The following is a 23,839-nucleotide window of genomic DNA, read 5'->3' as shown; positions in this document are numbered from 1 at the left end:
GTACAATTCTGATATGGAGCTCAGTTGTAATTCCAAGAAAACTCCACCCCCCACCTGGAGGTTGGCAACTCTAGGCTGGAATACAAAATGGGGCTATAACCTGTGATTGTACAGTATTCCAGCCTCAAGGTCCTTTTCAGGTATATAAGGCAGGAGGGTTTCATAACCTTTGATTGGTGGGCAGTTGGAAGCCTCTGGCTTGGCCAGGTGAAAGCTCTGCCTTCTTTCCTTGCCTGATCACAACTCTTGCTTTTTCTAGCATCAGCTACTGACCTCAGACCCTACCCTGCAGGGCTAGACTTGGCCACAGCTGCTTATGGGCCAGTCTGGTTTCGACACGGCCCACCTAACAGCCATGGACTAACCTGCGTTAAATCCTATTGGCTCACCCAATATAACTCTATCCAACATATATTTTAAAAGGATGTAAAACACAAAAAATAAAGTCTATCATTATTGTAGGTTGGTTGTGGTTACAGGATTCGACGCATCTGCACCTGTGGCTAGTATCTTCAGAGGTGTAACAGACTTCCTTCTGTGATACACCTCTGAAGATGCCAGCCACAGGTGCAGGCGAAACGTTAGGAACAAGATCCACCAGACCACGGCCACACAGCCCGGAAAAACCACCACAACCAGTTGAATCCGGCCATGAAAGCCTTCAACAATACAGTCTAACAATATATTTTTTTTAAAACCCAAAACCTTGTACAAATAGTAGAAACAGGAAGCATAAAGGAGCAAAACAACAAATACAGGAGACAAAAAAGTTTGGCACTGAAAAAACTGACTGATTTAGTGTGGGCTAAGGGGAAAGCATTCCATAATGAAGGGCCTCAGAGGAAAAAGCCCTCTCCTGGGGAGGGGAGGGGGGCTTGAAGGCTGCAAACAGACGAAGCAGTTCCTCAGATGAGGATCCCAAAGTTTGCAAAGGTTGATCCGGGAGCAGGCAATATGTTTGTTTGTTTGTTTGTTTGTTTGTTTGTTTGTTTGTTCGCTCGTTCGTTCGCTCGCTCGTTCGCTCGTTCGTTCGCTCATTCGTTCACATTTGTTGTTTATCCTGAGGATATGTCTATCAGTTTTCCTGTGGGACCCCGTGTATTACAAGCCCACGAGGGAGAAACACATTTTCCTCTCTCGGGGTGATTTTATAAACCTCTGTTTTGAGTACTCAAGATAGATGAAAATAATGTGCAGGTTGTAAACCGAGGCTGTGCGAGTTGCAGCAAATCATCATATCAGACGGAGCCACAAAGAGGGAATGAAAAAATTAAACCACCCTATGTTGACAACTACCCTCAGGAAGAAGCAAATCCACCCGGCATCTTTCCAATCAGAGAGGAATCTGTTTCCCACCCGGCGGGGATCAGCCGCTGTCTGGTAACATGGAAAAGTGGCTCAGAAAAGGGACCATTTTGTCTCCAGGATGGTTAGTGAAAGAAGCCTTCAGCTTCCCATATGGGATGAAGCTGGTTCGTATGGAGAGACACCGACAGACATCTGGAGTAACAGGAAGCGGCAGCGAGGGTCGCCGCAGCAACGGTGTCTCCATCTTCTTTGGTACCCCACTGGGAAAACGCTGGGAGTCAAAGCGCATGCCCAGCCGTGGAGAGAGCCAGACCGGAGAGTCTGATTGATGTGCCGGGTTCAATAGGGAGGGATATGAGAAATCAAGGTTTCTGTCTTTTGTCCCCAGCTGGGAAAATGACAATACTGCTTAGCTCTGGTTGATGCTTTGATGGTCCTACGTCCCTGAGTTGATGTATCTGAGAAAATTACAGGTCCTTTTATCCTATAGGGAAATGCCAGTCCGTGGGTTCTGTATTGAGAAAGGGCAAGCGAAACTGACTTATTAACTTTTATTTTGTATTGTCAAAGGCTTTCAGGGCCGGAATCACTGGGATGTTGTTAGGGATTTCAGGGTTGTATGGTTTGCATTTGTGAAGATTTCTCCTGACGCTTTCACTTCGATGCCAGCCACAGATGCAGGTGAAACGTCAGGAGAAAATGCTACTGGAACATGGCCATACAGCCCGGAAACTCCACAACACCCCAACTTTAATTTTGTTTTGTTTTGTGCATTCTTCGCCAAGTTCAGGGCAGTTGAGAACAGAGTGAAAACACAGAACTGTCTAAAAAATCAGCAACAAGTTATAACTTATTTTTCTCACCCCAAATACTTTTGCTTACACTTTGTTAAAAAAAATTGAATGGTTAATGAATGGCCAGGTGGAAGAGACAGATCAGCTGGGGCAGAAGCCAAAGGGTGGTCAGTCCCAATTGGGCAAATGGAGGAGCTGCTTCTCCTTTTTCCTTTAATGAGAATTGCTTTTAGAATATGGAGGAATAAAAATGATTGGCTGTTGCAGGAGGGCCCCCTTTGTATATCTGTGTGAGTCACTGATCTGGGAGGGTCTTGTCATTATGAAGAGTGAGATCCTGTTTGGTGCAGTGGATAGAGTGGGGGATTAGAATTGTGGGTGACCTGGATGTGACTCCCACTTCTCCCACGGCTGCTCACTTGGCGACCTTGGGCTTGCCACAGACTCTCAGCCGGGCCTACCTCACAGGGTTGTTGTTGCGAGAAAACAGAGGAGGGGAGGCCAGAGTTTTAGCTGGCCTATAAATAAAGAAATGCACATAAATGCAAATGCAACTCCGAGTAGTGACCTAAAGAGGCACGAAAGTCGACCTCTTTTCAGAACAGGTGTTTCTCTTGCTGTTCTGCATCGAGAGCAATTGAAGGATGGCCAAGAAGAGACCAGCCAAAAACAGAGACCGGATTGGAAGGAGGCGAAGCCGGAGATATCAGCTGTGGAGAGATGCGGTGGGCAGCCTCCCCTGGGCCTGTATTCCTTTGGGGCTTCCAGAAGCCTTTAATTGTGGAATTGACTTTTCCTCCCTGGCTGCTCGTGAACAGTTCTTGTGCAGAACGCTGTTTAGGGATTACCGCGTTAAACTTTACGGCCTGGAAAAGGTATAGAAAAGGGCAGTTAATAGGATCAAGGGGTTGGAGTACCTTCCCTGGGAGGAACTGCTAAAGCATTTGGGGGCTTTTTTAGTTTCCACAATGGGGGGCTGAGGGGAAGGAGGGGAGGCAGGGTGGCTAAAGTGTGCGAAGGGGTGGCTAATCCCTGTTAAGTATTCTTCAGGATGGACTCTCGATTTGAGGAATACTAATAAGGTGTGTGGGGGGGGAGGGAGGTGTTCCCTGGCCTTTTCTCACGTTATACGTTACTGCCCTCTATCGGTAGACAAAAAGCTAAGATTAAAAATGGCTCCGATGGAGAAAGACTCCTGGTCTCCAGAGGCCGAGGGGCTAAAAGGTCCTCAAGCAGAATTCCCCAGATTTTTTAAAAAGTGCAATGACAGCTAAATGGAGCCTTAAGGGTTGCCAGCCTCCAGGAGGGGCCTGGAGACCTCCCAGAATTATAACTGAACTCCAGACTACAGATATCAGGGACAACCAAAAGGCATCTCATGAAGGGTCCTGTTCACAGCCCTGACCCCTGCCTCTCCATCTGTTAGGGCCCTGCAGGACCCTGGTGAGCTCCACGGGGCCTGCAAAACTGAGCTGTTCCACTGGGCTTGCGGGGGGGGGGGGGCTGCGGAGTTACCGCCCCTCCTTGTTGCTCTGTGTATCATTCATTCATTCATTCATTCATTCATTCATTCATTCATTCATTCATTCATTCATTCCCTTTATTAGGCATAGGATAAAAACAACAATCAGACTAATAATAGCAACAGTAAAAGGTTATTAGGTGATCGACAGGAGTGCACAGTTGTTGCTAAAGCTGTATATCATCTGTCTTTATTTATGGCATTTTCCGGTCCCCTCCGGGGGGGTAGGACCAGATGCACAAATTGTGGGTAGCCCTTACTGTTGCTTTCCTGTTTTGTTTTGTTTTTGCATTGAGCTTCTAGTTCTCAAAAGTTTACTTTCTCTGTTTAGGGCACAGGTGTCAAACTCGTGGCCCTCCATATGTTATGGACTACAGTTCCCATCATCCCCTGCCAGCACGATGCTGGCAGGGGATGATGGGAACTGTAGTCCATAACATCTGGAGGACGGCGAGTTTGGCACCTATGGTTTAGGGGGTTCTGCTTGTAACTGCTGTGGTTATTTATTTATTTAGATGTTTACACCCTGTTTTTCTCCCCAGTGGGTACCCAAAGTGGGTTACAACAACAATTCTGTGCAGTCGGTTAGGCTGAGAGGGCGTGATTTCTCCAAGGTCACCCAATGGGTTTCCCTGGCAGAGGGGTTTTTTGAACCTGGGCCCTTCCTGATCCTCATCTGATCCTCTGCCCGCAAATCTTTTGGAGCCTGAGGACATCCATGGAATTCTGATGTGGGGGGGGGGGAGCGCAACAACAAAATGGCTGCCGTGGGAGGGGGAGCCACCACCAAATCACTGCCACAGGATGCGGGGCTAGCGAGGTGACACATAAATCTAGCAGCAGCTCCTCATCATTTCAGGCAAAAGCTGTGTTCAACAGGATCCCTTCTAATCTGATCAAGCAATCAGATCTCCAGCGGCTAAGCCCTACCAGACAAAAGACCCACCTGGCCCCATCTACTTCCTTAAAACACTTGGAGGGCACTGGAAAAGGAGTCTGTGGGCTCTGTGGCACCCCAGGGACACTGTGTTGGGGACCCCCTCCGCTACATCATCACATCAGGAACTTATGACTTGCCTTGCAAAGGTCCATCTAGACCAGCAGCCAGTTCCCTACAATGGCCTAGCCAGGTGCTTCTCGCAATCCCACAAGCATGGCTTGAAGGCAACAGTCCTTCCCTCCCCCATAGCTCGTCACCCAGCCACTGGTATTTGGAAGACTGCCTCTGTTTCACCATCCTGACCAAGAGCTATTGCTAGATCTTTCCTCCATGATTCTGTGCAGTCAGTGGTGGGATCCAAAAATTTTAGTAACAGGTTCCCATGGTGGTGGGATTCAAACAGTGGCGTAGCGCCAATGGGGCTCGGCGGGGCACGACGGGGGCGTGCCTGGGCATTCCGGGGGGCAGGGCATTAATAATTTCTCTGTTACTGTAAAAAACTCTTACTGTAAAAAAAAAGTTCCTAATTTCCAGCTGTCCATAACTTAAACTCATTATAGCAAGTCCTATCGTCTACTGCCAACAGAAACAACTATTTCTCCTCTAATTGACTGCCTGTCAAAACTAATACTTTCAAATACTTAATTTTGTTTCTAGAAATCAACAGAAGGATACTTTCCTTAAACCAGGAACTTTTACCCTATTTCTAAAACATGCTTTTAAAACAGCCCAACAGGAGAATTATCCTTGTTTCTACCTTCGCTAACCAGCCACACAGGAAGCAACAGGACTTTATGATTTTAGCCTACGGAATTTCTAACGGAAAAGTGGACCCAATTAGTAACCCCCTCTCGGCACACACCAATAATTAGTAACCCACTCTCGGGAACTGGTGAGAACCTGCTGGATCCCACCTCTGTGTGCAGTCCATTTTAAAGCCGTATAAGCCAATGGCCTCCATCACCCCGTCTTGTGGCAGTGCATCTAGAGTGCCGCCACAATCTGAAATACAAAATTATCTTAAATCAGAAACAGTTCCCCACCACCACAATGGTTGCATCCAGAGAACGGTTTCCATTTTTCCTTTGTTTTTCCATGGCCTCGAACAGACGATTTGCACATACCATGCGGGCAATGACCCCTGCCCAGAATACCCATCTATCAGCTGCTGGTGGCCATGACTTGCTCTAGGCAGCCCTCTAGTGGCAATGATTGGCAGTGCCAGCTCCTCCTCTGTGCTGGCACGATTTGCTATAAAGGCTTTTACAAGAAATTAGAAACTCAGCATTCTGGTCTAAAAATGCAACTGGATAAATTCATTACTCTAATTGCAAAGGCAAATTGGCCCAGGTTTTATTGATTTATGAGGCTCTTCATGGTTTTCAGATCTCTGCAATTTATTTTTTAATTTATTTTTTTGCTGAGCTCACTTTGAGGCCCCTCCCCCAGGTGCCTTGAAGAAATGCTTTCACAAAGAAAGTTCTTTGGTGACTTGACTGCAAAACCATAAAGTATGTTTTCTTTAAATGCCAGCAATTCATTCAAACTCATCTTTGCTTCTTCCTTGTGCTAATTGTTTTCTCACCCTGATGTTTCCTAAGTATTTTAAGTGTGCCAAATTCTTGTTATTTTATTGCATTAAAATCAGAAGAACATATCACGCTGACTCCCCAAACCCCTGTTCTTCTAGAATGTGAAACTGGAAGAACAACCTGTCAGCAGAGGAGCCCATTCACTTCCTGCATCAGTCTTAGCTGGAAACTGGCACAACCTGAACAATGACTCAAACAGAGAGGCATCGGGTAGCCTCCTCTGTTGATTCTGCTTTGTCTCTAGAGGGGGAGTCAGTGAAGTCGATTTATGGCTACCAATCTTGATCCTCTTTGATCTGAGATTGCAAATCCCTTAGCAGACCAGGTGCTCGGGAGCAACAACTGCAAAAAGCCATTGCTTTCACATCCTGCATGTGAGCTCCCAATGGCACCTGGTGGGCCACTGCGAGTAGCAGAGAGCTGGACTAGATGGACTCTGGTCTGATCCAGCTGGCTTGTTCTTATGTTCTTAATGACCCAGTCATAGCTGATGGGCAGAATTATTTGCTCTTGCAAAGGCTGATTGGAATGGTGCAGAGCTAGAGCAGGAGATCATAAAAGGAAACAACAGGCAACCTCCCCTGTGGACTAGTGCTTAAGGGTGATAGGATTGTTAGGGGCACCCTCCACTGCCCCAATGCCCCCGTGCCCCACTTAGCCAGTAGAGGAGAGTGGTGGCGGTTCCGGGCAGCCTGGTGAAGCTAGGCCTGCCGCAGGCTGCTCCCTCAGCCTGGCCCCACCAGGCTGCCCAGGACAGCCGCCGCTCTCCTCTGCCGGCTGAAGGAGCAGCCTGGCAGGGCCAGGCTGCGGGTCACCCCGGTACCCCTCCACATGATCTAATAGGTGGCACCTGGAGTCAATTGACCCCCACGTCCCTCTGGCAGATACACCACTGGGTGAGGTGACGTGATGTTTATCATACAGTCCAGCCTCCAAAGCTGCAATCTTCTCCAGGGGAATTACCAATCTCTTAAGGTGCTATTCTGGAAGAGCTCCAGCCCCCACCTGAAAGCTACCCATCCTAGACAATGGATCCCCCAAGCTGTAATATCTAGATCGGCTCCCTCTAACAGGCTTCCACTTCCATAGCTTCGCCTTTCTTTGCCAGTCGATATCTCCGGCAGCGTAATTAATATTCAAGCACCTCTTCTTGGAATTACGAGGCACGGTTTTCATTCGGCCATTACTAAAGGGCTCTTGCAATTCATTTTGCCGATGTCTTAATGTGCCAGAGAGTCCGAGCCAGCCATTCACTTTAGCGATATTAATTCTCTCCCGTGTCAGCTTTGCTTACGTGGTGGTTTTAGATCCTGCCATCTTCATCCTGTCCCTGCGTTTGCCTCCCCCTACTCCCAGCCTTCCTTTATTCCTCTTCTGCCTTCATGTTCTTCCAGCAGAAGCTGACTGTGGAAATCAGAGGTCCCCCATCTTTTAAAGTCTGTGGGCTCCTTCAGACTTCTGGTGCAGTGTGGCAGGCAAAGCCACAAAGTGGTTGCTGCAGGGGGAGAAAGTTGGGTTTTTACTGCACAGAGAAGTGGCCAACACATGGTTTAAAAAATGTTGGCCAAATGTTGGGTAAATGTTGAAGAAGAAGAAGAAGAAGAAGAAGAAGAAGAAGAAGAAGAAGAAGAAGAAGAAGAAGAAGAAGAAGAAGAAGAAGAAGAAGAAGAAGAAGAAGAAGAAGAAGAAGAAGAAGAAGAAGAAGAAGAAGAAGAGTTGGATTTATACCCCACCTTTCTCTCCTGTAAGGAGACTCAAGGTGACTTACAAGCTCCTTTCCCTTCCTCTCCCCACAACAAACACCTGGTGAGGTAGGTGGGGCTGAGAGAGTTCTGAGAGAACTGTGACTGGCCGAAGGCCGCTGAGCAGGAATGTAGGAGTGCAGAAACGCACCTGGTTCACCAGATAAGCCTCCCTCATTCACATGCAGGAGGGGGGAATCAAACCCGGTTCTCCAGATTAGAATCCACCTGCTCTTAACCACTATACAACACTGTTTATTAAGGAACTACATTTGGGATAGGAAAGAGGAGAAGGATAGCATGCTGCTGTCTTGCTAGGCAGGAAGGGTCTCTTACACTAACTCCTGAGAAGAAGCAGGATATTAGACCCGAGAGTATCAGTCTAAGGACTGACAAGCAGTGGCACGAAAGGACAGAGAGGTTGCTGACCTTACAGGCCTTCCTAGCTGACCACTTTCCTGCCGTCTGCTGGGTCTTCTTTCCAGTTCCTTTTCAGTGGAGCCCTCCATGCAGTGGCTACTATCACAACTTTATTCACCCTGTGAATAATCCTTGTTCTGTGGTGGAGGTTGCTGCCGAAGCCACATTGTATAAATCTGCACAGCCAATCAGATTGGCCCGATCTTGTCTGATCTTGGAAGCTAAGCAGGAACGGCCCTGGATAGTATTTGGGTGAGAGACCTCCAAGGAACACCATGGGTGTGATATGGAGGCAGGCAACGACAAGCCACCACTGAACATCTCTTGCCTTGAAAACGCAGCAAGCGGGGTCACCCTAAATCAGCTGTGATTTGACAGGAGCAACCACATATATACAACATATATCACATATACAACCAGAGGTGGGATCCAGCAGGTTCTCACAGGTTCCTGAGAGTAGGTTACTAATTATTTGTGTGTGCCGAGAGGGGGTTACTAATGGGTGATTTTGCCACGTGATTTTTGCCTTAGTTACGCCCCTCCTCTCAGCAGTAGCGCGCAGAACTTGAAGCAGTCTAGCAGGAGGTGCACTGGCGTGCATGGCAGCCTGCGACTGCGTGCATTCGTTTCCCACCCAAGGACTGGCCACAGCCCCGCCCAGGAATGCCCCGCCCCCGGAATGCTGGGCCACGCCCCTGTTGGGCCCCGCCCAGCCCCATTGGCGCTACGCCACAGTTTGAATCCCACCACCATGGGGACCTGTTACTTAAATTTCTTGATCCCACCACTGTATACAACGTATATATACAATGCTGATTGACTGATGCCCAAATAGTACTGAAAATTCAGTGCAAGGAAGCCAAAGATGGCACAGAAATACGGGATCATGGGAGACCTCTGACAGATTTGTGCCTTGTGGGTCAGATCTGACTGCATTCTTCTTTTCCGCACCCTGCACCATAAGCTGGCCAACTGAAGCGACTACCTGGCCTTTCCTCCTCATGGAAGGGCTGCTTCTTCTGCTGCTCAAAGCCAGCGAATTCCACCCACAAAGTAGGCAAGGGAAGGTCTCCATTTATCGCACCCAGTGGGAAAGCAGCCAAAACATTACTCTGAGAGCAGCAGAAACAACGAGCCGACGCGCCATACATTGAATATCTCTCTTTCGTTCCGCTCTTGTCGGAGGGAGATGCATTTTTATTTCTCTTTGGCACCCTCTCCCCTAGCGCTTTTCAATTAAATTAATTGCTCCATTGAATTTTTGCCTTCGCTACATTTCGCATTCTCAGATGTCCCTGTTTTCTGAGCAGCTTCGTTTGCAAAATTAGCTTCTTTTTTTCAAACGGAGGGAAGGGAAGAAAAGAGTTGCCAGCCGGCCATTTTTTGGTGGGCCTAGCCACTAAAACCTAGTTTTGTCAAAAATGTAAGTATCAGCGGGATTCTATTGGGCAAGGGAATCCTAAAAGCAGCAGTGCTATTATAATATTTAGATTGGGGGTGGAATGTGCTATCCGAGTCATGGTGTCCCCATAGGGTTTTCAAGGCAAGAGACAAACAGGTGGTTTCCCATAGCTGACCTCTGCATAGCAGCCTTGGACTCTCTGGGTGGTCTCCAGCGGTGGGATTCAAATAAATTAACAACTGGTTGTTTACAAGCACCATTTTAACAACTGGTTCTGCCGAAGTGGTGCGAACCTGCTGAATCCCACCACTGGTAGTCTCCCATACAACCAAGGCTGACCCTACTTAGCTTCTGAGATCTGACGAGCCCGCGCCATCCAGGTTGGAGCAGTACTTACATTGGGATCAACTAAATACTACAAACTGACAAGCAACCTTTTGAGTGGCACAGGACTCTTCATCAGATGTTGACAAATATAAGCAGGGAGAGAGGAAAAAAATAAGCAGGGAGAGAGAAAAGTCCGCCTGCAAAATGCAACAACGTCAAGATTATGCTTTAGGAAACTCCATGCACATGAATTGTGCTAGTCTGTGCACAGTGCGAAAAGGTCTTGGGCGTCACCACTGGATCCTTGGAGAAATATTGCTGAATAACAGCCTGAACCACCCAGTCTGGCCTAAGGTTGTTAGACTTGGAAGTCAAACAGGGTTGTTGTAAAGGTTTCAATGGTGTTGATGGTAAGAGCAGCCGCCTAACCTTGAGTACATTCCACAGCCCGGGCGATGGGCCAGCTTCATCGGCGAGACTTTATCTCTGCGCTGGAGATGAGGTCTCCGCTCTACGGGAAGCCGGAGGGGATGGGATGAATAGAGTTATAACCTGTGCTTCTGGCGGTGTCATTCCTGCCACTCGCGGTACTTGAGCTTAAGATGTCTGAATAAACGGTCTTTTTTTCACCAAAGAGCCTTTTATTTCTGCTTCTACGGAATTCCTTACATTGTGGCAGGAATCCTAATTCATCTATATCCCTAGTGCAGTGGACCTCTGGTGTCTCGCATGGAGAGGTTGAATATTGACGCGGAAGGTGCTGTAGCCTCCCAAAGAGGGTCTGACCTTTCCTTCTGGATCTGGAGGAACCGGCGGAGAACGGGTCTCGCTGGTGACTTTTCCCCGCCCGCGATCAGCACGAAGTCTTCCTTTTACTCCGCTGGAACGAGGGACGGACGACCACCATGGGACTTACATGAGTCATTTGGGCGCTTGTCCATGGATCGGAGCCTGTGGATCGGATCTCTACCCGCTTTCTCGTATGGATTACAAAACCCCAGATGCAACCTGTCATGGAGGAGACGGGCCTGACCACCTTTCATGCGGCAACCCAGGAGTCCATTGAACGATTCCTGGACTCGTATTTTGGTGATGCTCCCAAAGAACCACCGTGGGCACAGCACTGGGGCCCATCCGGCTGACACTGGGACTAAACCTGGGATTGGGAGGTGTCCGCATCGCCTCCGATCGGACCCCTGATCCCGGTCAGCTGCTGCGACTCCCCAGGGAGCCACCGGTGGCTACGGTGTCTCCAAGTCTCGCTTCCAGACGGTGAAGAGACCAAGAAAGCCTGCACCAGCCGGATCTGTTCCTCTCCCATCGAAGAGAACTGGGATGAGGAAGTGGGCTCACCGCAGACGCCCAAGAAGCATGGACCCGTGAACGCCAGCTATGGAGGAGGAACGGGCACAGTTGCAGCAAGAGCGCCGAAACCTGCAGAGGGACCGAACAGCAACGTTAAGAAGTCCAACTCGAAGTTGGACCGCGCTAAAGATGCGCCCAACGCATTAATAATACAGAATCTGTCAGTCCATGATAAGGTCCTGAACACTCCAGACTGATTTACATACGCACCAAATGCTCAGGCCTTGGCGCGCACGCAAAGTGAGCTTACTGCAGCTATTAAACGGGACGAACTGGCTAAATTGGAACGAGAAAAGCATTCTGCATGCGCACTACAGGATGCATTGACCAAGCAAGGAGAGAGAGCTGGCTGGCGCTGGAGAGGAACTGAGGAGGCAGCAGACCAGGAAGCCCCAAGTTGGAGTCTATGCTGTTACTGATACTGCCGCGCCAGAGGGGCAACGCGGGCTGGGTCCTGCCACCCAAACGCCAGCGCACCGCACTGATACGGGCCCGCCATCCTGCCCCTCTGTGCAACCGCTGTTCGCCCAACCTGCTCAACTCAGGTAACCGGCTGCCGGGCGCTTTAAGAGCCGTGGAAAGGGTTACTTATAGGCCCCGACGCCCGCTTTGATGGGACCGCCTAAGCTTCCCTACTTCATTTTGCAACTCGATGCCCACATGGAAGACTGCGATGATTTATACCGGGTCTGAGCTGGAAGATACGGACATCGCTCAGTCCTGATGGGCAGCAGCCGACTGGTTTGTGACCCTTTTGGATTTCATAAGATGAAGACTTCTCGCGACGGTGCCCGTGATTCCTCCAAGCCTTGAGAGCTACGCTTCAAGATCCGAGCGCCGAAAATGAGGCTATCCAAGACCATCAAAACTATCCAGCAGGGCAACCACCGCTTTGCAGAATTTGCCCGCGGAATTTTGCAAGGCGGCTGCTCGACTCTCCTGAGTGGCCTGAACGCATGAAATGGCGGTTACCGATGCTGCTGGACGGTAAGCCGCGCGGAAACGGTGTTTTTAATTCGGGTTCCTCGTGACTATTGCTGATTGATCCAGTTGGGATCCCAGGTGGCATCTCGCTTTGGAATACGCCGTGTCGGGAGGCCGCCCACTGGCCTTCCGCTACTGCGCCCATTCAAGGCAAAGCCCAGCCTTCACCGACCACCTTCCTGGCCGCCGACTGGGATTGTGCCTTTACTTCGCGGAGGACCAGGTCATCTTAGCCGCCAACTGTCCGAAGAAACAAACCAACCGCTTCCAGCCGCTACTTACCCCATCTGCCAAGCCACCACGCGAATCGGGGCCGCCCTCCACGGCTCTTCTTGCCATGTCATCGAAGGCTACACCAGAGGAGGGGAAGCAGCTGTTTGCCTTTCTTCAGCCCCCCCATGGATATGGGTCCGACTCCCTGACGCTGTGAGTGAAGGAAGGCAGCGCCCCATTACTGTCCGCCGCTTCTGGCCAACCCTTTAAACATATACTCTCGTGACATAGCCTCGCCCTTGTGGGATTCTGGCTGCTCCCATTGCTTAACACGCGCCCCAGGTGGCAGAGGAGCAGGTCTGGACCAAATTCCCTGCTAAGCCTATACCATTCACCCAAATGATCGGCAGTCTCCTCTCGAACGCAGAAGGACCGCCCAGTTCAAAACACAACCGTTCTCCTCCGCTACCACCATTGGGAGAAAATTAGTTTTATTTTGGCTTCAGTGGCCAAACACTCCATAGTTTTGGGCATGCCATGGTTATTGTTACATGAACCAAAGTTCATTTGGAAAGAACGGATCTTAGAATTCACTGACCCTCCCTGCGGTGAACACATGAATTGGGAAACTCAACTTCTCCTGACACACCCTCCCTGGCTTCATCAGCCATTGCTCCCCGATTCTATTGGCATCCCACCGGGCGCAGTACTCAAGATCTAGCCAGAGTTTTTTTCAGGAGCAAGAATGCTTATCAGTTGCCACCCCATAGAGACACCTTTAACTGCAAAATCGCTATTACAGCCAGGGCTTAACTGCCCAAAAGGTAGAATTCCACCGTATGAGTCCCAATGAAGAGAAGGAACCGTGCGTTTCTGGACAAGAACCTCGCTTCAGCCCGCTGGGTTCATAATGGGCGGTGCTACCAAACACACACACGCTGCCCCGCTTTTGTTTGTAAAAAAGAGAAGTATGGCTCCTCACGGCTTTGTACAGATTATCGAGAGGTCTCAATGCAGCGCCCCTGTCCAATAAATATCCTTTGCCTTTGATCAAGGACCTTTTAGATGCACTGGGCAAAGGGCGACTTTTACTAAATTGACTTGAGAGAAGCTTATTACAGAGTCCAGAATTGCTGAAGGCTATATGAACCTCTGATCATGCGTTTAACACAAAGAAGTTTGGACAGTTTGAATACCAATAATGCCATTCAGGTTAAGTGGGGCCCCGGGCATTTTATGGCCCCTATCAACGAAGTTCTCCATGATTTATTGTACAAGGGAGTTGTGGTATACTTAGATGACGTTTTAATTATTCACAAAACCATAGAAGAGCATGAAGCATTGGTTCGGGAGGCATTAGGAAACATGGCTTGCTCAACAACTCTTTGCCAAACTCTCCAAATGCTGTTTCCACCAGACCTCCATTGACTATTTGGCTACTGGATCTCGCCTGAGGGCTTAAAATGGATCACTGCTAAAATTGACAGCTGTCCTCCAATGGCCTGCTCCCCACCAACCGCAGAAGAACTCCCAATCTTTTCTGGGTTTTATACTTTCTATCAAAATTTTATACCCCAATTCGCTGAGCGTGACTTCTCCCTCTCACAGACCTCTTACGCACTAAGGGTAAAGATCCACTGTCCGCCAAGCCCGGGGCCCCCTTTCCTGGTCTGAAGAATGTCAAACAGCCTTTCAGCTCTTAAAGTCTGCTTTACCACCCGAACCTATCCTAAAGCACCCTGACCCAGATCTCCCGCTTGTGGTTCCACGTGGATGCCTCGGACAAAGCAGCTTAAAAGCCCTGTTGCAGAAAAAAATAAAGATGGTAGGCTGGTTCCGTGCTTATTTATCAAAAGAAATTCTCCGGGTGCTGGAACTCAACTGGACTGTGGGGATAAAGAGACTGCAGCTACCAAAGTAGCACTCTCCACTTGGCGCCACTGGCTGAGGGGCTAAACACCCCTTTCAGGTTTGGTCGGATCACAAAACCTGGTCATTTTTCCACCCCTCAAGATGTGTCTCACAGAAACAACTCCGTTGGGCCGATTTCTTTTCTCGCTTCTCTTTCATACAGTCCATTTTTCCCGGAAAAACCAATAAACTGGCTGACGGCTTTCGGCGCCCTACTCCGGGAGGGGTGGAGCTGCCCACGGGGACATTCCACGACTATTCTCTCCTCCTCCCCGAGTTTGGGACTGGCTGTCACCCCGATTCTCAAACGCCCACTCCTCCCTTTCTTCACCGCCTTCCATTCCTAGCCTCGGCTTCCTTTCCCAAGTGGAACTCGAGGAGGCGGGGCTGCACCAGCCCAGCCGAGGAAAGTGATGACTCCCAACCGCGCTTGGAGAGGAGTTTACGGGCGGGGATTGTTGGTACGTGCCTCCCCTCCGCCATAAGCAGGTTCTTGAAGCCTTTCGCCATTTATGCCCGTTCGCCGCTGGACATTTTGGCTTTCCTGAAACTCTGCATTTATTACGCCCGCCAGTTCTGGTGGCTGGCGAATGCGCTAAGGGACATTGAGGCGTATATTAAAGGGTTTGCTCTGTTGTGCAGAAGCCAAAACTATTCGGAAAGCCCCCATGGGCTGTTGAAATTCCTCTCCGGTGGCCTCCCCGCCTTTTGGGAAGTCATCTCCATGGATTTTATTACAGATTTGCTCCGGAAAGTCATGGCGAACACGGTCTTCAGGGTGGTGGTGGACTTATTGGCCTGCAAAACAGAAGCCCATTTTATTCCATGTGCTTCCATCCCTCCGCTCCTAAGTTAAGCACGGCTGTTCATTCAACATGTTTACCGTCTCCACTACTTCGCTAAGGTGGTCTCCGACCCATGCCGCCCCCAATTCATTTTCTAAGTTCTGGAAGAGCGTTTTTTTAGGGTTGTTGAGGGTCACTTCCGGCAGTCGCCTTACCACGCTCAAAGTGGACGGTGAGTCGGAGAGAACGAACAGAACCCTAGAGCAGTATTTACGCGCAGCGGCACCAACTACCACTCAAGACAATTGGTGCGAAGCTCATTCCGGCTATGCGAGTACTCTGCTATAACAATGTGCGTTCATAGCAGTACAAAGAAACCCCCCCTTTGAAATTGTGTCTGGTCAATTGGCTCGTTCTCGCTGCTGCCGCAACTTCCCGCCAACAGCTTTGGATCCCGCAGAGTTCAACAATGGATTTCATCCTCAGCCGAGGAGGATGGAAATCGGTCCAGACCGCTTTACAACAGGCTAAGGACTTCCCAAAAGCTGCAAAGCCGATAAGCACCGGGCCGGATTTTCCTCTCTGCGCGCAGGGCGCTAAGTGTATTTGTCTACCAAAATCTCTCAGAGACGATGCATAAATTTTCCAAACTAGTAAAAGATTTGTGGGACCTTTTTTCAGATTACTAAAAGCGGATTAATGATGTCACTGCCCCATTGATTTTGCCTAACTCTCTAGTAACATTCATCCCTGTCTTCCATTCCGAAAGTTTACCTTGGAAGGAGGCTCCCGCTTCCGATGCCTGCTTACGGCACCTAATTCACCGAGAGACCACCAACTTTTATTGATGGCCACAAGCACTCACGTAAATTGACGCCATCCCTGGACTCTCGCTTTTATTCGCAAACGCTTGCGAGTATTTAGTCTCTTGTGATATTCCTCTTGCATCAATCAATGGGTTTTATTCGAAAATATTGGATTTCAATCTTTATTTCCTGCTTTTCACAGCGCCTTTCCGCATAAAACTCTGGGGAGTGGTCTTCTTTAAGGGAGGCAGAGTGTAAAGGTTTCAATGGTGTTGATGGTAAGAGTGTTTCTAACCTTGAGTACATTCCACAGCCCAAGGCTGATGGGCCAGCTTCATGCGGTGGAGACTTTATCTCTGCGCTGAGATAGAGGTCTCCGCTCCATGGGAAGCCGGGGAGGGGATGGGATGAATAGAGTTATAACCACCTGTGCTTCTGGCGGGAAGTAAGTCATTCCTGCCACTGCGTGTACTTGAGCTTTCTAAGATGTCTGAATAAACGGTCTTTTTTTCACCAAAGAGCCTTTTATTTCTGCTTCTACGGAATTCCTTACAGTTGTCCTTGGTAGTTATTGGGATGGAAGGCCACCAAAGAAAACAGCGGATGGTACATGGAGGAAAGCAATGGCAAGCCACCTCTGTTGGTTCTTGCCTTGGACAACCTGGGGTGACTGCACATTTGTGTTCTTCTTGCAATCTGCAGAGAAGAGTGTCTGCTGCAGCTTTTTATGCTGATGCACAGTGAAGAGAAGTCGCATACCTCAGTGACTAAAAGACTGGACTTAGAACTGCTGTATCTCCGGTTCAGATCTTGCCTCTGTCATAAATTCATCGGGTTGCAGTGAGCGGGCATTCTGAGACCTTTCTCCTCTCCAGCCAGTGTGGTGGAGTGGTTAAGAGAAGGATTCTAATCTGGAGAACCGGGTTTGATTCCCCACTCCTCCACCTGAGTGGCGGAGGCTTATCTGGTGAACCAGATGTGTTTCTACACTCCTACATTCCTGCTGGGTGACCTTGGGCTAGTCACAATTCTTGGGAACTCTCTCAGCCCCACCTGCCTGACAAGGTGTCTGTTGTGGGGAGAGGAAGGGAAAGAAGCTTGTAAGCCACCTTGCATCTCCTTACAGGAGAGAAAGATGGAATATAAATCCTAAATCCTAAATCCAAGCTCCTCCCCCTCCTCCTCCACCACAAGATAATAGTACTGGGTAACTTTACAGGGCAGTTGCAAACTTATAAAGGTAATGTAAAGTGCCAAGCATTATTAACTTCGCCAGTGAACAAGCTGCACAGTGCAGAATGGTAAGCTGCAGTACTGTAGTCAAAGCTCTGCTCACAACCCAAGTTCGATCTCAAAGGAAGTCAGTTTCAGGTGGCAGGTTGACTCCGCCTTCCTTCCTTCTGAAGTTGGTAAAATGAGCACCCAGCTTGCTGGGGGTAGAGTGTAGATGACTGGGGAAGGCAGTGGCAAACCACCCTGTAAACACAGTCTGCCTAGTAAACGTCGTGATGTGATGTCACCCCATGGATCAGTGATGACCTGGTTCTTGCCCAGTTCTTTATTCACCAAAAGTTTCTTGCTGCAGTACTACGTGCCTGCCAGAAGATGGCACTGTGCCTGCCTTTTAGCCAGAGGCTTAATTCTTGCATGGAGCTCTCAGATGCCTTTTATAGGTTGAAGATGTGCAAAATTTTGAAGAGATATTTCTGTTTCATCTCAAAGTAGTGCAGATCCAACACTTGACAACAAGCAGCCTCCACTAGAGCTGTCGCCAGCCTTTCTTGCTCAGTGGGACTCCTGTTTTTCCAGGCGAGGTATGAAAGAACGGAACGAGGATTCGGATTTATGAGAAGCAATGGAAACGTCTACAGCCCGGTTGCCAAGCGCGAAAGCCTGGATGCATTTTTTGTGTCTAATTAATTGTCAGAAATTTGCAAGCATGAATCTGTTATTTTTCTCACCTTCTAAATTCAAATGTGCTTTTTAAAGTTTAGAAGAAAGTCAGGAAAACCAAACCTCAGAATGAGCTCAAGCTTGTCAGAGAGGTTAAAAACAATTTAAAAAAGGTTTTTTGGGTTATGTCCTTAGAAAAAGGAAGAAAAGGGATATGATAGGGTCACTACATGGAGAAGATGGCAAAATGCTACCAGTGGATAGAGAAAAGGCAGAACTGCTCAACATCTTCTTTGCCTTGGTCTTTTCCCAAAAGGAAAACAGTGGCTCATTCCGCACATGCAGAATAATGCACTTTCAAACTGCTTTCAGTGCTCTTTGAAGCTGTGCAGAATGGCAAAATCCGCTTGCAAACAGTTGTGAAAGTGGTTTGAAAACGCATTATTTTGCGTGTGCGGAAGGGGGCAGTGCTTTTCCCAATAGGAAAACAGGGGGGAATGGAACAGAAGATACAGTAGGGGAAATTCAACACAGAATAAATAAACAAGTAGTCAGGAATACCTGGCAGAGTGATTCGTGCCACCATATTTTGGGCAAAAGGAGTCCTGTTGCATACATACAAATTGGCCTGGAGAGGGGGGATTTCCTGTGGCAGGATTTCCAGGGAAGTGCATATCCCTGCTGGAGGAATTCAAGCTGAATTTACCCATGTTGAAAGCATTCTAAGAATGCTGAAAGCGATAGCCTGGCTTTGTATAGTCTGAAGGCAAGTTGAAAGCCTCATTTATTCCAGACAAGTGGATTCCTGCGCTGTGATATTTGAGCCAAGCTAACTCAATTCAGGGAGACAATAAGAGCTTTCTGTAATAATAACATATCTGAAGAGCTTGGAGGGCTTCTCGGTAATGCTTAAAACAACCCTGCGATGTAGGTCCCCAAAACTCCCACCCATTCCATTTTCATCTATTAAAAGACTACATATCAAGGTGCTTTGGCTTCACTGACGGAGGAGACCATAAAGACTGACATAGTTCTACTCAACTGCAACACAAAGTCACTAGGAGTTCTACTCAACTGCAACACAATGTCCTAGGAGTCTGTGATTGCCCTATTATATCAACAGGTCAAAATGATCCTCACCTGCTAAGTTGTGCCAAATGGCTAAGTACAGGGTGCCCACCAAGTGTTTTTAGAAAGTGAACGCTTTTACCCAATAGGACTTGTGATTGCATAGTGGAGATCTGATCTGGGCAGATTTTTTAAAACATTGCTTTGGTAGTAGTTGCCACCATAGCACAAGGATCTTGACTGGAAGCTGCATGCATGCACGAAAATAGTTTAAAACATTATGTTCATTTTTGAAGACAAGAAGAAGAGGAGTTTGGAATTATATCTCATCTTTCACTCCTGTAAGGAGACTCAAGGTGGCTTACAGACTCCTTCCCCCTCCTCTCCCCACAACAGACACTTTGTGACACAGGTGGGGCTGAAAGAGTCCTGAGAGAACTGTGACTAGCCTCAGCCCACAGTGTTTTCCAGAAACATGGACTACAAATCCCATCAGCCCCTACCAGCATGGCCAATTGGCCATGCTGGCAGGGGCTGATGGGAATTGTAGTCCATGAACATCTGGAGAGCCGCAGGTTGCAGACTTCTGGACTAGCCCAACTGGAGTGTAGGAGTGTGGAAACACATCTGGTTCACCAGATAAGCCTCTGCCACTCCGGTGGAGGAGTGGGGAATCAAACCTGGTTCTCCAGATTAGAATCCACCTGCTCTTAACCACTATACCATGCTGGTTTAAATGGCAAACAGAACTTTGGCCTGGAATTTTGAAGGGTTACTGCTTGAGTTATGCATAACCTTCCTTTGTGACAGTTTGTGCTTGGCTCCATTTCTTGTTGCAGCCATTTTGTGCTTGCAACCTCCTCCTTGTGTCAGAATTCCAAAGGTGTTCACAGGCTCAAAAAGGTTGGGGACCCCTGGCAGAGTGGGCAGGGGAAGCAGAGAGCTGGTGGGTTGTCCCTGAGGCGTTTAGGGCAGAGGTGGCTGGGATTATCTTTGGTTTCCTTTCTGCAATGTCAGTCAAGCAGCTGTTTTGGATAGGAGCAGAGGTGGGATCCAGCAGGTTCTCACCAGTTCCCGAGAGTGGGCTACTAATTATTTGTGTGTGCCGAGAGGGGGTTCCTAATTTGGTCTGCTTTTCCGTTAGAAATTCCATTAGGTCCAAAAATCATAAAGTACTGTTGTTTCCTATGTGGCTGGTTAGTGAAGGTAGAAAACGGGATAATTCTCCCTGTTGGGCTGTTTTAAAAACATGTTTTAGAAATATGGTAAAGTTCCTTGTTTAAGGAAAGTATCCTTCTTTTGATTTCTAGAAACAAAATTAAGTATTTGAAAGTATTAAGTATTTGACAGGCAGTCAATTAGAGAAGTGGTTGTTTCTGTTGGCAGTAGACGATAGGACTTGCTATAACGAGTTTAAATTATGGACAGAAAGATACCAGCTGGAAATTAGGAACTTTTTTTTACAGTAAGAGTTTTTTACAGTAACAGAGAAATTATTAATGCCCCGCCCTCGGAATGCCCCACCCAGCCCCATTGGCGCTATGCCACTGTTTGAATCCCACCACCATGGGAACCTGTTACTAAAATTTTTGGATCCCACCACTGGATAGGAGTCTCTCATTGTTTGTTTGTTTTTAAGAGCCAATAAAAATGTTTAAAGGACAGAGCACGGAGGGTGATAAGCGGAGCCTGAAAGGGGTACCAAGACAGTCTGTTCCTGTGTCCTTCTATCTAGATGTTGCGTTCCTAGAGTTGTCCTTGGCAGATGGAGCAAATCTCCCGTTATCATCTTCAGAACTGACAGCAGGTTGGGGAGGGGGTCAGGGTGCTCATTGCAAGGAATATCCCCCCCCCCCGAAAACTTTGGTTTTCAGTAGCTGATAAGAAAGCTTGGTTCTGCTGCTGAGGAATCTCAGTTATGCAACCTGATCCTGGCTGTATCTTGCGTGTTTGACGGTGGAAATTGCTTTGGAGGAACGTGCCTCATTACTTCTCCCAGCTGTAAACTTGATGGTCCTGTTCCTATCATTAAAGTGGAGAAGCTGGACCACCCACAGGCAAGGCAGAGGGCTCTGCACATACCAGGGAGGTCTTATTATGCAGGCAAAAAATGTTTTTAACTTTAAAAGACTGCCCCCCCCCCCCAATGTCTTGATGAGGACTGAGTTATACTTATTAGGTTCCAGGAGGAATAGCCTCGTGAGGCCAGTCGAATATCAGTTGATGGCAAAAGGGGGGAGGAATGTGTGTGGGGGGGGTCATGATCCACTGAATTACATCATATTCTGGGAAACACCCCAATTCCACCCCTAAACTCTCCACCAAGCTCTTTGGAGACCTTCTTCTCCCGTTGGAGCGTTATTTTAGGATTGACTGTACGGTGTAGGAGATGGTTGTCAACTCTGCCCTTGAAAATTCTGGGAAGTTTGGAGGCAGGTTTGAGTTTAGGGAAGGGTCTTTAGATTCGAAATAATAACAAAGAATAAACTGTGGCAAGATAAACAGAGCGAAATCTTGGAGATATGGACCATATACGCGGACTGGATGAAAGAAGCCGGAGTCAATGAGGAGAAATGGGAGAAGAGATTACAAAGAATGAACTTACTGCTGTTTGTTTGATAAAACTATGAAAAAATATAGGGGGGAGGGGAAAAAGGGGAAATGTATTGTTTGAAAACAAATGAAGAAAAGCATTAATATAAAATGTAATATTCAAATGATACAATAAAAATTATTTTAAAAAAAGAAGGGAAGGTCGTTGTTGTCTGATCATTGTTGTCTGAAGGTTGCAGTTCCAGTGGAACTGCAGGACTGACCTGGGGTTGGCATCTCTACTAGAGCAAGGGGTCGGGCTCAGTTCTCTGGAATGACTAACCAGAACGGGTGCAGACAGCGGCCTTTTCCGCACAGACCTTTTAAAACGTTTTGAGGCATGAAATAAAACAATTCCTCCGTGGAGTTCTGCATGGTTTTCACCCCCCTTCGGTCCCGAAAACGTTTTATTTGCAGCCTCAAAATGTTTTAAACGAATCCTCTTTTAAAACGATTCTTCAGTTGGAACTTTTTGAAAATGTCTTCATTTGCCCGTGCGATTGTTTTTAAGATGCTTCCCACGCTTTTCTGCAGTCCCCGGACTTCCTCCTCCGCACCATTTCCTCAGCTCACTCCCCGTCCCCCCTCACTTATTTACTGCACTGGCAAAGAGATATGGACTCTTGCTGTTGCACAATGATACAAGGTCGTTGTCTCCAGCCCGTTCTTTCTTATTGGATTCTCCTACTGGGCATAGAATTTGGAGCCACATTTGCGGGCTTGGCATTTATTGTGTTGTATATCACCTTATGGGTTTAAACCTTGTCTAGCATCCATCATCTTGTCCTGCCTCTTGGTTTGGTGCTTTCTGCTTTGTTTGTTGACTCCAGCTACGCTTTACCTCTCTTTTTGAAATTGATCTGAAGCAGCAAGCACACCCTTCTCCGCTCTGCAAAGCTTAGCCTTTTGCAAGACTGTGCTGCCAATTTGCATACCACAAGTCCTGGACACTGATCTGGTAAACACTTGTTGGCAAATATTTGCTTGACTGAAGGTTCCAATGATGGACTTTAATCCATTCCTGAACCACAGTGTTCTCCTGGAAATCCAGATCTGTCCTCTGTGCTTCTAGTTCAACACTCTTGGCAGGCCTGGAGATCTACCGGAATTAGAGCTGATCTACAGAAATCACTTCCCCTGAAGAGCATGGCTGCTTTGGAGCAGCAGTGGCGTAGGAGGTTAAAGAGCTCATGTATCTAATCTGGAGGAACCGGGTTTGATTCCCAGCTCTGCCGCCTGAGCTGTGGAGGCTTATCTGGGGAATTCAGATTAGCCTGTACACTCCCACACATGCCAGCTGGGTGACCTTGGGCTAGTCACAGCTTCTCGGAGCTCTCTCAGCCCCACCTACCTCACAGGGTGTTTGTTGTGAGGGGGGAAGAGCAAGGAGATTGTAAGCCCCTTTGAGTCTCCTGCAGGAGAGAAAGGGGGGATATAAATCCAAACTTCTTCTTCTTCTTCTTCTTCTTCTTCTTTGAAGGGGTGCTCTATGGCATTATATCCTGTTGAGATCCCTCGGTCCCCAAATCCCACCCTTTCCAAGATCCATCTCCCAAAGGAGCCAGCGTGGCATTGCGGTTAAGAGTGGGTGCACTCTAATCTGGAGAACAGGGTTTGATTCCCCACTCTGCCTCTTGAGCTGTGGAGGTTTATCTGGTGAACCAGATTAGCTTGTGCACTCCAGCACATGCCAGCTGGGTGACCTTGGGCTAGTCACTGTTCTTCGGAGCTCTCTCAGCCCCACCTACCTCACAGGGTGTTCGTTGTGAGGGGGGAAGGGAAAGGAGTTTGTAAGCTCCTTTGAATCTCCTTATAGGAGAGAAAGGGGGGGGATATAAATCCAAACTCCTCCTCCTCCTCCTCCGCTTCTTCTGTTCCCTCTCTCCAGGAATTTCCCAACCCAGAACTGGCAACCCTAGCAAATGACTTTGGCCCCTTCCGCACACGCAAAATAATGCGTTTTCAAACCACTTTCACAACTGTTTGCAAGTGGATTTCGCTATTCCGCACAGTTTCAAAGAGCACTGAAAGCAGTTTGAAAGTGCATTATTCTGCATGTGCGGAATGAGTCTTTGTTTTATTTTCTTTCCATGTTGATAGCAATTGGGGAGGGGATTCTAGCAGGAAAATGGTACAAAGGCTGGGAAAATTAAACATTTTTCTCCCAGTGTCACA

General features: G+C 48.1%; 1 long non-coding RNA gene across 1 annotated transcript; it reads right to left on the bottom strand.

Annotated features, from left to right (window-relative positions):
• Positions 1 to 1,947: 1,947 nt before the first annotated feature.
• LOC125445487 lies at positions 1,948 to 22,807 on the bottom strand. The gene is made up of 4 exons (XR_007246309.1): positions 22,797 to 22,807; positions 19,053 to 19,061; positions 9,990 to 9,994; positions 1,948 to 2,056 (listed from the first exon to the last, which is right to left on the bottom strand). It is a non-coding gene; the product is annotated as an uncharacterized LOC125445487 (long non-coding RNA).
• Positions 22,808 to 23,839: the final 1,032 nt, after the last annotated feature.

Source organism: Sphaerodactylus townsendi, linkage group LG16, assembly GCF_021028975.2.
Source record: "Sphaerodactylus townsendi isolate TG3544 linkage group LG16, MPM_Stown_v2.3, whole genome shotgun sequence".
In the NCBI taxonomy this organism is placed as follows: domain Eukaryota; kingdom Metazoa; phylum Chordata; class Lepidosauria; order Squamata; family Sphaerodactylidae; genus Sphaerodactylus; species Sphaerodactylus townsendi.
This window is presented reverse-complemented; position numbering and strand designations above follow the sequence as displayed.